Source organism: Moschus berezovskii, chromosome 1, assembly GCF_049115385.1.
Source record: "Moschus berezovskii isolate FMDL1 chromosome 1, NW_MosBer_1.0, whole genome shotgun sequence".
Lineage (NCBI taxonomy): Eukaryota > Metazoa > Chordata > Mammalia > Artiodactyla > Moschidae > Moschus > Moschus berezovskii.
Window position 1 is genome coordinate 107,425,002 of NC_142460.1, and position 11,505 is coordinate 107,436,506.

The window sequence follows — 11,505 nt, forward strand, 5'->3', positions numbered from 1 at the left end:
GCCAGTCCTCTTTCCATACTCAGCAGCTCCTGTCACACCTTCACCTGCTAACCAAAAGATGGAAGCATTTCCTCTGACCACCCCAAAGGAAAAAATCTAAAGATACTCATCCTAGAGTTTCCCCGGCTGGAAGGTTTAGTGACATGGCTTCCCAGTGAACCTCAATCTACAAGCCCCTGACAGCTTAGATATGAGCAGGTGGGCAAGACTGACAGACAAGCCTCTGATGTTAAAATAATGTAAAACAAATGGGTGGAAAAAAATATGAATCAAACAATGATTATACAATGAGAAGAAAGCTAAAAAAGGAAAAATTAATACTATCAGATAAAACATTGCAGTTACGAAACAGGATACGATTTTTTCATGAACATTCAGAAAACAAACAAACAAAAAAAGAATTACTGGAAATTAAAAATGTGAAAGACAGCTTTCCCAGGCGGCTGCCGAAGACGGCGGAGGGGCAGGTTCTGGTGCTCGATGGCCGAGGCCATCTCCTGGGCCGCCTGGCGGCCATTGTGGCCAAGCAGGTGCTTCTGGGCCGGAAGGTTGTGGTCGTGCGCTGTGAGGGCATCAACATTTCTGGCAATTTCTACGGAAATAAGCTGAAATACCTGGCCTTTCTCCGCAAGCGGATGAACACCAAACCCTCCCGTGGTCCCTACCACTTCCGAGCCCCCAGCTGCATCTGCTGGCGAACAGTGCGAGGCATGCTGCCCCACAAGACCAAGCGGGACCAGGCTGCTCTGGAGCGCCTCAAGGTGTTTGATGGGATCCCACCACCCTATGACAAGAAAAAGCGAATGGTGGTTCCTGCTGCCCTCAAGGTTGTGCGTCTGAAGCCTACTCGGAAGTTTGCCTACCTAGGGCGCCTGGTTCATGAGGCTGGCTGGAAGTACCAGGCAGTAACGGCCACCCTGGAGGAGAAGAGAAAGGAGAAAGCCAAGATCCACTACCAGAAAAAGAAGCAGCTCATGAGGCTACGGAAGCAGGCCGAAAAGAACATCGAGAAGAAAATTGGCAAATTCACAGAGGTCCTCAAGACTCATGGATACCTAGTCTGAGCCAAATAAAATTGACTGTTTATTCTTCATGCTTGGCCTGGCCTGCCCTTCCTCCATCGCCACCCTAGGATGTGGGGGCCCCCAGGGGCTGCCATGCAGGTGCCACAGGCAGACGGGGTATAGCCGAGGGCTGTTAGTCAGTGTAGGCAGGTCCAGGGGCTGTGTAGGCATCATTGGTCTGCAGCCTATTTGTTCGTGAGACCTTTAAGACATGAACAGTTGGAACAACCAGTCCAGTTGGCAATATTGGCAGAAGTGAGCTGGAAGACTTTATTGGAAGGGATTCGCATAAAGGGAGTCTGTTCATGCTTCCCACATGGTTGGATACTATACTCTGCAGCTGTTAGGATGTGAGAGAATGCCCAAAAAGTGTCTCTGGAAGAGAAGTTTCAGCCAAGGGGTCACAGGCATTGCCCTCGTGTCTTCCCTATATTTTGTGATCCAAAACCAATAAATTATTTTTTTAAAGAAAAAAAAATGTGAAAGACACAGAAGTAGGGTTGGAAGCTAAGGCTATTCCAAAAAATAAAGCAAAAAGACCTAAATAAATAGAAAAGATAGAGATACAATATCCAAATAGGAGTTCCAGAAAGAACAGATAAAATATTAATAGAAGGTAGGAACTTACAGTGAAATAATTTTCAAATTTTTTTCTAGCAGAGAGAACATGAGTTTTCAGATTCAAAAGGACCTACTGACTATCCAGCAAAAAGGATGAAAACAATCCCTCACTAAAGCTATTTTTCCCTGTATATTTTGGCCTCCCCATGTGGCATGCAGGATCCTAGTTCTCCAACCAGGGATGGAACCCAGACCCTCTGCAGTGGAAGCACTATGTCTTAACCAATGGACTGTCAGGGAAGTTTCCAACACTAAAGCATGTTAGAGAAAAGTGGAATACCACTGGGGTAAAAAAAAAAAAAAAACATCTTACAAGATTCTAAAGAGAAAGAAAAAAACCATGTCACAATAAAAGAGCTTCAGATTTCTTGATAGCAACATTGGAAACTAGAAAGCAATGGAGAAAAGTCTTCAAAATTCTAAAGGAAAATGATTATTACTGTGGAATTTAATATCTAACCAAACCTTCATTATGTGTGATAGTAGGGAAAAAATACTTTCAGAATTACAAGTTTTCAAAATAGTTACCTCTCCTCCATACTTTCTCAGGAAGCTAGAGTTTGGTCAGTAAACCAAAGAGAGGAAACCATGGATACAGGAAGCAGTATTTCACCCATGGGAGTGGTGACAGGAATCATCAGGGAGCTCATGATGGGAATCTACGAGGACAGCCAGTCCAATTTGGTGCAAATCATAACGCCCCTGGGGAGAAACTGCAGGGAGATCAAATTGGTAGAACATGTGATGTCTGCGCATCTTGAGGGAAGACAAATGCCAAAGATTGAATTGATTAAAAGAAAACAACAGTTAACAAGCAAGAGAACTGGACATGGAACAACAGACTGGTTCCAAATTGGGAAAGTACGTCAAGGCTGTATATTGTCACCCTGCTTATTTAACTTATATGCAGAGTACATCATGTGAAATGCCAGGCTGGATGAAGCACAAACTGGAATCAAGATTGCCAGGAGAAATATCAATAACCTCAAACACGCAGATGACACAAACCTTATGGCTAAAAGCGAAGAAGTAAAGAGTCTCTTGATGAAGTGAAAGAGAAGAGTGAAAAAGTTGGCTTAAAACTCAACATTCAGAAAACTAAGATAATGGCATCTGGTCTCATCACTTCATGGCAAATAGATTCGGAAATAGTGACAGACTTTATTTTGGGGGGCTCCAAAATCACTGCAGATGGTGACTGCAGCCATGAAATTAAAAGATGCTTGCTCCTTGGAAGAAAAGCTATGACCAAGCTAGACAGCATATTAAAAAGCAATTTCCAGTAGTCATGTATGTATATGAGAGTTGGACTATAAAGAAATCTGAGGGACAAAGAATTGATGCTTTTGAACTGTGGTGTGGAAAAGACTCTTAAGAGTCCCTTGGACTGCAAGGAGATCAAACCAGTCCATTCTAAAGGAAATTAGTCCTGAATATTCATTGGAAGGACTGATGCTGAAGCTGAAACTCCAATACTTTGGCCACCTCATGCGAAGAACTGGCTCATTGGAAAAGACCCTGATGCTAGGAAAGATTAAAGGCAGGAGGAGAAGGGGAAGACAGAGGATGAGATGGTTGGACGGCATCACCGACTCAATAGACATGAGTTTGAGTGAGCTCCGGGAGTTGGTGATGGACAGGGAGGCCTGGCGTGCTGCAGTCCATGGGGTTGCAAAGAGTCGGACACAACTGAGTGACTGAACTGAACTGAAAAGAAAACAAAGCAAAACACATAGGAAGATAAAGCAAATGGGAAGATAATTATCAGGGAAAACAAAAGTTATACAAGAAAAAAAAATCATGGTTTATGAAATGACTCAGCTGTGCAAAGTCATTGTAGTGTAAACCCTAGTGCTGACCAAACAAAAATTAGAACATAATTAAATCGGGAGAAGAGGGAGATGAGAAGGGTGGTATGTGAGTGAGTGGAGTGGGGGCAAAGAGAGATAAAGCTTAACCTCAACTTCTACTAGAGTGAAAAGTTGTTAGTTGGCATCTACAACTGAAAAAGCAAGAAGCTAGCAATTAAGCATGTTATATGGAAACGTGGAGATAAATATAAACAACAACAGCTGATGTATGAAAGTGGTTCTCTCCAGGGAGAGGGAAGTAAGGGTCTAGGAGGTAGAAAACTATTGCTTTTCCTTATAAACAATATGGAACCATTCTATTCTTTAAGCTATGGGCATGTATAACCTTGATACAAGAATAAAAACAAAAACCTGAAAATTTAAATAGGAAAGGTAGAACTGGCTTTTATAGCTCTATGTTAAATCTTGGGTTGTAGCACTTCTCTACATCTGCTAAGTCTGCTAAATCGCTTCAGTCATGTCCGACTCTGTATGGCCCCTTAGACAGCAGCCCATCAGGCTCCCCCGTCCCTGGGATTCTCCAGGCAAGAACACTGGAGTGGGTTGCCATTTCCTTCTCCAATGTGTGAAAGTGAAAAGTGAAAGTGAAGTCGCTCAGTCGGGTCTGACTTTTAGTGACCCCATGGACTGCAGCCCACCAGGCTCCTCTGTCCATGGTATTTTCCAGGCAAGAGTACTGGAGTGGGGTGCCATTGCCTTTTCTACATCTAACCATGCTTAAATTCCTGAGGAGAAGGGGACGACAGAGAATGAGATGGCTGGATGGCATCACCGACTCAATGGACATGAGTTTGAGTGAACTCCGGGAGTTGGTAATGGACAGGGAGGCCTGGCGTGCTGTGATTCATGGGGTCGCAAAGAGTCGGACACGACTGAGAGATTGAACTGAACTGAACTGAACCATGCTTAAATTCCTTAACCTCTCTGAACCAGTTTGTTTCATCTGTAAAATCAGGACACCAGTGGTTGTGAAGATTGAGTGAGGTTTTAAGGCCCTTTGCCTACATCGGACAGTTAATGTCAGCTCCTGGTCAAATGGCCAAGGAGCCCACCCTTCATGTGGTCATTGTAGGAGCCTAGCAGCCAGAGTCTGTCTGCCCTTTAAAGCAGAGTTCTAATCACAGTGCCCAACTGTTTCAAGAAAAACTTTAGATGAGTATTAGTTTCAATAGTGATTCAGTGGTTAGAACTCCACAGTCTCACTGCTGAAGTCCTCAGCTGAGGAACTAAAATCCTACATTCCCCACAACCCGAACAAACAAACAAAAAAGTATATCTAGCATTGACTTAGATTATTTTTATTTTTTAGACTATTTTTATTATAATGTTATTTAAATATCATTTGGGTGTTTAACCCTGTCTATACATAGAACTTCCCTGGTGGCTCAGAGGTTAAAGCGTCTGCCTCCAATGAGGGAGACCCGAGTTCGATCCCTGGGTCGGGAAGATCCCCTGGAGAAGGAAACGGTAACCCACTCCAGTATTCTTGCCTGGAGAATCCCATGGACGGAGAAGCCTGGTAGGCTACAGTCCACGGGGTCGCAAAGATTCGGACACGACTGAGCGACGGAACGGAACGGAACGGATACATAGAACTTAAGCAACAACAAAGTAAAAATAAATTTAAATGAAAGCCAAATCACAAACCAATAGAATCCAAATGAATATTAATATAATGTGACACAGGTGACATGCTGAAACCGAATCACAGCTCTTTGAGAGAACGTGGTATCAAAGGGTCTTCTGGGTCCTCATGACCAGGCTACTGGATGCTAGATGGTGACCCAATTCCTCCCTACTTTTCTGTGAACCCTTCCCTAGCTGACTGGGGAACTCTTCAATCTTAGCTTGATACTAGTGTATTTCTTATGTGATCTTTTCTTATTAGTCAGGTACAATGAAACTTAACACAATTTGGCACCAATTCAATCATAAATGGAAACCCAGGTTCAAAAAATTGAGGAAAACCCTAAGTTTAAAATCATCATGGAAGGAATTCCCTGGCAGTCCAGTGGATAGGATTCCACACGGTCACTGCTGAGCACCAGGGTTCAATCCCTGATCCAGGAAGTAAGATTCCACGAACCATGTGGCAAAGCAATGTGAGAAATTCTAAGACTGATATATGATGTGCTGTGGGAGCACAGGAAGGAACCCCTCAACTTACTGGGATTGACTTTGAGTAGGTCTTAAGGCTGCGTTAGAGTTCTTCAGCTTAACAAGAGTGGGTCGGGGAAGGAATCTAGGCAGAGAATATTGCATGAGACATAACAAAGCTCAGAGCATGCAGGGAAGAGTAAGTAGGTCTGAGGTTACATAATGTATAGTAGATAAAAATAACCAAAAAAGACATCCTGGAGTAGATGATTACATTTGGATTTTTCATATTGGTTTTCATTTGATGTGTGTGCATTTCTATGTGTCATTCATATAGATAGATAGATAGACAAGATACATATATGACAATATTTCTGTAAATAAAGCATTGTTCTAGATTTGGGGGATAGAGAGAGAAATTTTTTCAGTGCTTCTTAAAAGAAAGATACACAGAGCAAACAATAACTCATAGGAAGTAATTCTATAGGAACCACGATAGACCAAGTAATGCTTATGGTTTTTCAATGAATAAAATCTAGAATAGCTAGAAAGGATAGACTGCATGTTTTTCAAACAGTTTCTTCATAGATAACATTTCTATCAAGTGGGATCAGTTCAATTCAGTCTCTCAGTCATGTCCGACTCTTTGCGACCCCATGAATCACAGCACGCCAGGCCTCCTTGTCCATCACCAACTCCCAGAGTTCACTCAAACTCATGTCCATCGAGTCGGTGATGCCATCCAGCCATCTCATTCTCTGTCATCCCCTTCTCCTCCTGCCCCCAATCCCTCCCAGCATCAGAGTCTTTTACAGTGAGTCAACTCGTCGCATGAGGTGGCCAAAGTATTGGAGTTTCAGCTTCAGCATCAGTCCTTCCAATGAACACCCAGGATTGATCTCCTTTAGAATGGACTGGTTGGATCTCCTTGCAGTCCAAGGGACTCTCAAGAGTCTTCTCCAGCACCACAGTTCAAAAGCATCAATTCTTCGGCGATCAGCCTTCTTCACAGTCCAACTCTCACATCCATACATGACCACGGGAAAAACCATAGCCTTGACTAGACGGACCTTTGTTGGCAAAGTAATGTCTGTGCTTTTTAATATGCTATCTAGGTTGGTCATAACCTTCCTCCCAAGGAGTAAGTGTCTTTTAACTTCATGGCTGCAATCAGCATCCGCGTGATTTTGGAGCCCCCAAAAATTAAGTCTGACACTGTTTCCCCATCTATTCCCCATGAAGTGATGGGACCAGATGCCATGATCTTAGTTTTCTGAATGTTGAGCTTTAAGCCAACTTTTCCACTCTCCTCTTTCACTTTCATCAAGAGGCTTTTTAGTTCCTCTTCACCTTCTGTGATAAGGGTGGTGTCATCTGCATATCTGAGGTTATTGATATTTCTCCTAGCAATCTTGATTCCAGCTTGTGCTTCTTCCATCCCAGTGTTTCTCATGATGTACTCCGCATGGAAGTTAAATAAGCAGGGTGACAATATACAACCTTGACGTACTCCTTTTCCTATTTGGAACCAGTCTGTTGTTCCATGTCCAGTTCTAACTGTTGCTTCCTGACCTGCATACAGGTTTCTCAAGAGGCAGGTCAGGTGATCTGGTATGCCCATCTCTTGAAGAATTTTCCACAGTTTATTGTGATCCACACAGTCAAAGGCTTTGGCAGCGGCTGCGCTTTGCTGGAGCAGCCGTGAAGAGATACCCCACGACCAAGGTAAGAGAATCCCAAATAAGATGGTAGGTATCAAGTGGGATAGAAATGGGCAAAAAGTGGTTGATTTCAAAATCTTTGTAAAATCTTAAGTCTGGAGTTGGTTTTCATGGCAACTGATAGCCATTGAAGAGTTGTAATCAGTAAGCTGATACAATTAATATATATAAATTTTAGGGGGTAGGGTGTGGAAGGAAAAGCCAGGAGATGGATAAGGGGTCTATGTCATTGTCTAAGATGAAAAAAAACAAGACAAAAATGAATTAGGTAGTAAGAATTAGGTAGTAATGGCAGACATGCAGAAATGTACAGATATTAAAGTGGTAAAATTGCTAGGGAGTGAGAAGAAGTGAGAGGAGTCAGATTTCTGGCTTGAGTATCTGAGTGAGCTTCAGTTCCCTTTACTAGAATAGAATGAAACATATTGAGAGAGATGGGTTATAATGATGAGATCTGGTAAAATTTGATATTAAGACATGAAGACAGATTGGATGTAATTCATTTTTTTGATACAAGAAGACATACTGAGATAATGAGGGAACTGTACATTGCTACAGCCTCATTATGAGGCAATTTGGAAGTATCTAATATAATATTAAAATGCACACACTGCGTGACCCAACAATTGCATTTCTCAGTATCAGCCTCACTAGGAAGACTGTGCCTTGCAGTATTGTAATATAAAAATTTCAAGTTACTTAAATAGCCTTTGATAGGGAAACAGAAAAATAAACAATAATAATGTTTCCAGACTTGCCGAGTAATAAAATCACCTGGGATATTGATTGAAAATCATTTCTTCAACCCCCTTTCCAGCCCTCCTATGGCAATAGACTCTCTTGGGGAGGGTCCTGAATATTTCTGGGGTATATTTTTTTTACCACAAGGAAAGTTTACAAAAGAGTTATGAAAAGTGTTTTCAAAACTCTATCTAGAAACAAACAAATGCTAGGCAGGATGAAAAAAGAATGAGGGTAGCTCTCTGTGAAATACTTCACAATGAGCTCCAGGATATATTGAGTGATAAATGCAAGGTATAGAATGAACACACAGTATGATACCATTATGTAACCATAGACCCACACACTAGAACAATATGTTTCTAGAAGTAAATATGGGTTTTAGTGTGGTTATTTCAAAGGGAACATCTGTAATGCTTGAACTTTTTTATGATTAAAAAAAGTATGTGTGGGGACTTCCCTGGGACTCTACATTCCCAATGCGGGGGCCCCAGGCTTGATCCCTGGTCAGGAAACTAGATCCCACATGTTGCAACTAAAGACCTGGCTCAACCAAATTTTAAAAAAGTATTTGTGTATTAATTCTGTAATTAGAAGCATGTATTTATCTACTGCTGGTGTGACTGAGATGACGAAGGTAGCCTATGCAAAATATGGTTTGTCTTAGACCATACACCCTGAAGCATATTCTGAGTGTATTATATCATCAAATATTTGAAGTTGTTCTCTATGTACATTGAAGCTGGTTCAGTGCTCGGAGGGGCCAGGGCAAGGAGGTGGCAAAGATGGGGAAGAAGTACCCAGAAATTCCCTGCTTCCACATCTGCCTATCTTGAGATTCAACTCATATACTGTCTCTAGGTCCCATCAACCTGAATTCATCTCTTCTCTTCTAAACCCCAGCCCAGTTCTTTCCTCTACTTACATATACATGTACTCCAAATTTCCCCAAGTCCAGCAGTGGCCTGCATACCTAGCTCTTGGTCCTTAGTCATTATTGAAAGAGACACTCCCAGCTCTGCCTCAGAGGTCTGAGAGTGGTCTTCTACTCTCCGCTGTAACTGCTGCTCACTGGAAGTCACTCAGACCTCTCTCACCACACATTCTCACCCCAACTCTTCCCTCCTCCTCACTGCAGTCTACAATCCTTGCAATAGGAAACATATGCTTTCATTATATAATTAAAGCTGAGTTTCAAAATTCAACTCCCCTGGGGAGAGCTGTAAAAGTTAAATGGTTGCATCCCATCCTTCCCAGAGCACTGGATGGGCAGGAGTGGGTGGAGAGAGAGTAAATGGTTCCTACAGACCTGGGAGACGGTGAGGGGCAGGGGTGGGGATAGGAACTCTGGTGATTCTTTACAAAGGAAAAACAGATCCAAAAGGAGAGGGAGGAGCTCTCTTCATAAGTCTGCTACATCAGTTACCCACCACCACTCCCACCTTATTTTTCCCTTTTTCTACCACTACACATGGCTTGTGGGATCCCAGTTCCCCAACCAACTGAATCCACACCCTTGGCAGTGAGAACATGGAGTCCTAACCACTGGACCGCCAGAGAATTCCCAACAACCACTCCCACTTATGATCCCCTTAGCTATCCTAATAAGAAAAATCTTGACATGAGACAGCTTATTTCAAGGCCTTCCTTTTGAAGTCAGTCCATCCATTGAGATGGGGAACATCTTTGGACAGTGTCACCCTTCAATCCTGCTGTGAGTGGCTCACTTAGAGGCAAGGCTGAGGACACTCTCCAAGAAGTCATGCCATGTCTCCATGTGGTTCCAGACTAGCAACCCCAACAAAATGGACAAACCATTGTTCTTTTTACAGATCATATGCTCTGGAATTTCATGTCTTTTAGGATTAGTGCCATCAGCTCGCTGCTCTAACCCTCCCTGACAGACACATTGATTGTATCACTTATTCAAGATATATATCAGTTAAGGGGCTGGCAGGAAACATTTGGTACCTCAAATTGGGTAATTCAGGGAAAGTTCATGAAAGGACTATGTAAACAGTAAGAGATGGTTTCCATACCTCAGTGCTTTCATCACGGGAAAGGAAGGGCACACGGATCTCTGTGAGAAAGTCACGCACCAGGTGCTGGATCTTCCATTAAGGGAATAAACACTCCAAAAAAGACCCAATCTTGGTCTTCTTCCTTTCATTTCTTCCCCATGTCTCCTAGGCTGAAGCCTACTGGAAGCTGGAGGGCAAGGAAGCCAGTTGATGGGTCCACAGTCTGTCAGCCCCTGTGTCATGAGCAGATGGAAGTGAGTGGAGGGTGACTCTAGAGGGGCTGATGAAGGGTGTCCAGCACAACTTCCATATCAAGTCTGCCTCTTGTTCAAGACACCAAGACCCATGGCTTTTGGGTGGTCTCCCGCCTGGAGCAGTTCAGCCCTCTCTCCCTCCTCTCCCATCGTTCTTAGCCACGTGGCAGCACTAGGTTCAAGACACAGAATGACATCCCTGCCCAAGTCTCAAACTTTGTTCCCTTATGGTTGCCTTGTGCTTCTCTGCCTAGACTGCTCTGCTTCACTTTCCTCTTGGAGAATTTCTACCCATCTTTCACGGTGAGGCTCCCACGTTTCTCTTTGAACCCCCCCCCTCCGCCCCGCCAATGGGGCCTCTTCACATCAGCTTCATTGCTCACATACCTTTCTAACACTGAGGCACGGTGTGTGTTAGTCACTTAGTCAGGTCCGACTCCTTGTGACCCCATGGACTATAACCCACCAGGCTCCTCGGTCCATGGGTTTCTCCAGGCAAGAATACTGGATTGGTTTGCCATTCCCTTTTCCAGGGAATCTTCCCAACACAGGGATTGAACCCACATCTCTTATGTCTCCTGCATTGGCAGACAGGTTCTTTACCACTAGTGCCAGCTGGGAAGCCCATTTTTATTCAGGACTTTATTCACATACATTTTCCCTGCTGCTATGCTGAGCATGCCTCAAAGATGAAGCTTGCATCTCATCATTACCAACAACCACCACTACCATCATTTTCTGAAGACCTATTGCCTGACCCAGGCACTTTAATTCATGTTCTCAGCTCATTCTTTTGTCTAAAAAGCACTGGTATCTGAGTTACCAGTGTAAACACTGATTTTCAGCAGATTAGTCAGCTTGCAGAACATCACTCAGCCAGTAAGTTGTAGTCACTTGGACTGCTAAACTGAGATTCAAACCCATCTACCTCCAACTCCCAACCTGGAAATTAAAACTGAAAATAATCACAGTGAACATTGCCCCTCAGCTTTGCATCCCTAAAGATGGCCCAGGTCTGGATGATACACGATTAGTGTCCAAGATATGTTTTTGAATAAACAACCAGAAGCATGAAGAAATCTTTTGACTATGTGTGTGTGTGTATGGTTTTCTCC

At 43.2% G+C, this 11,505-nt stretch overlaps 1 pseudogene; it reads left to right on the forward strand.

Annotated features, from left to right (window-relative positions):
* Positions 1-486: 486 nt before the first annotated feature.
* Positions 487-1,093, forward strand: LOC129550923 (large ribosomal subunit protein uL13 pseudogene; annotated as a pseudogene).
* The last annotated feature ends 10,412 nt before the right edge of the window (positions 1,094-11,505 follow it).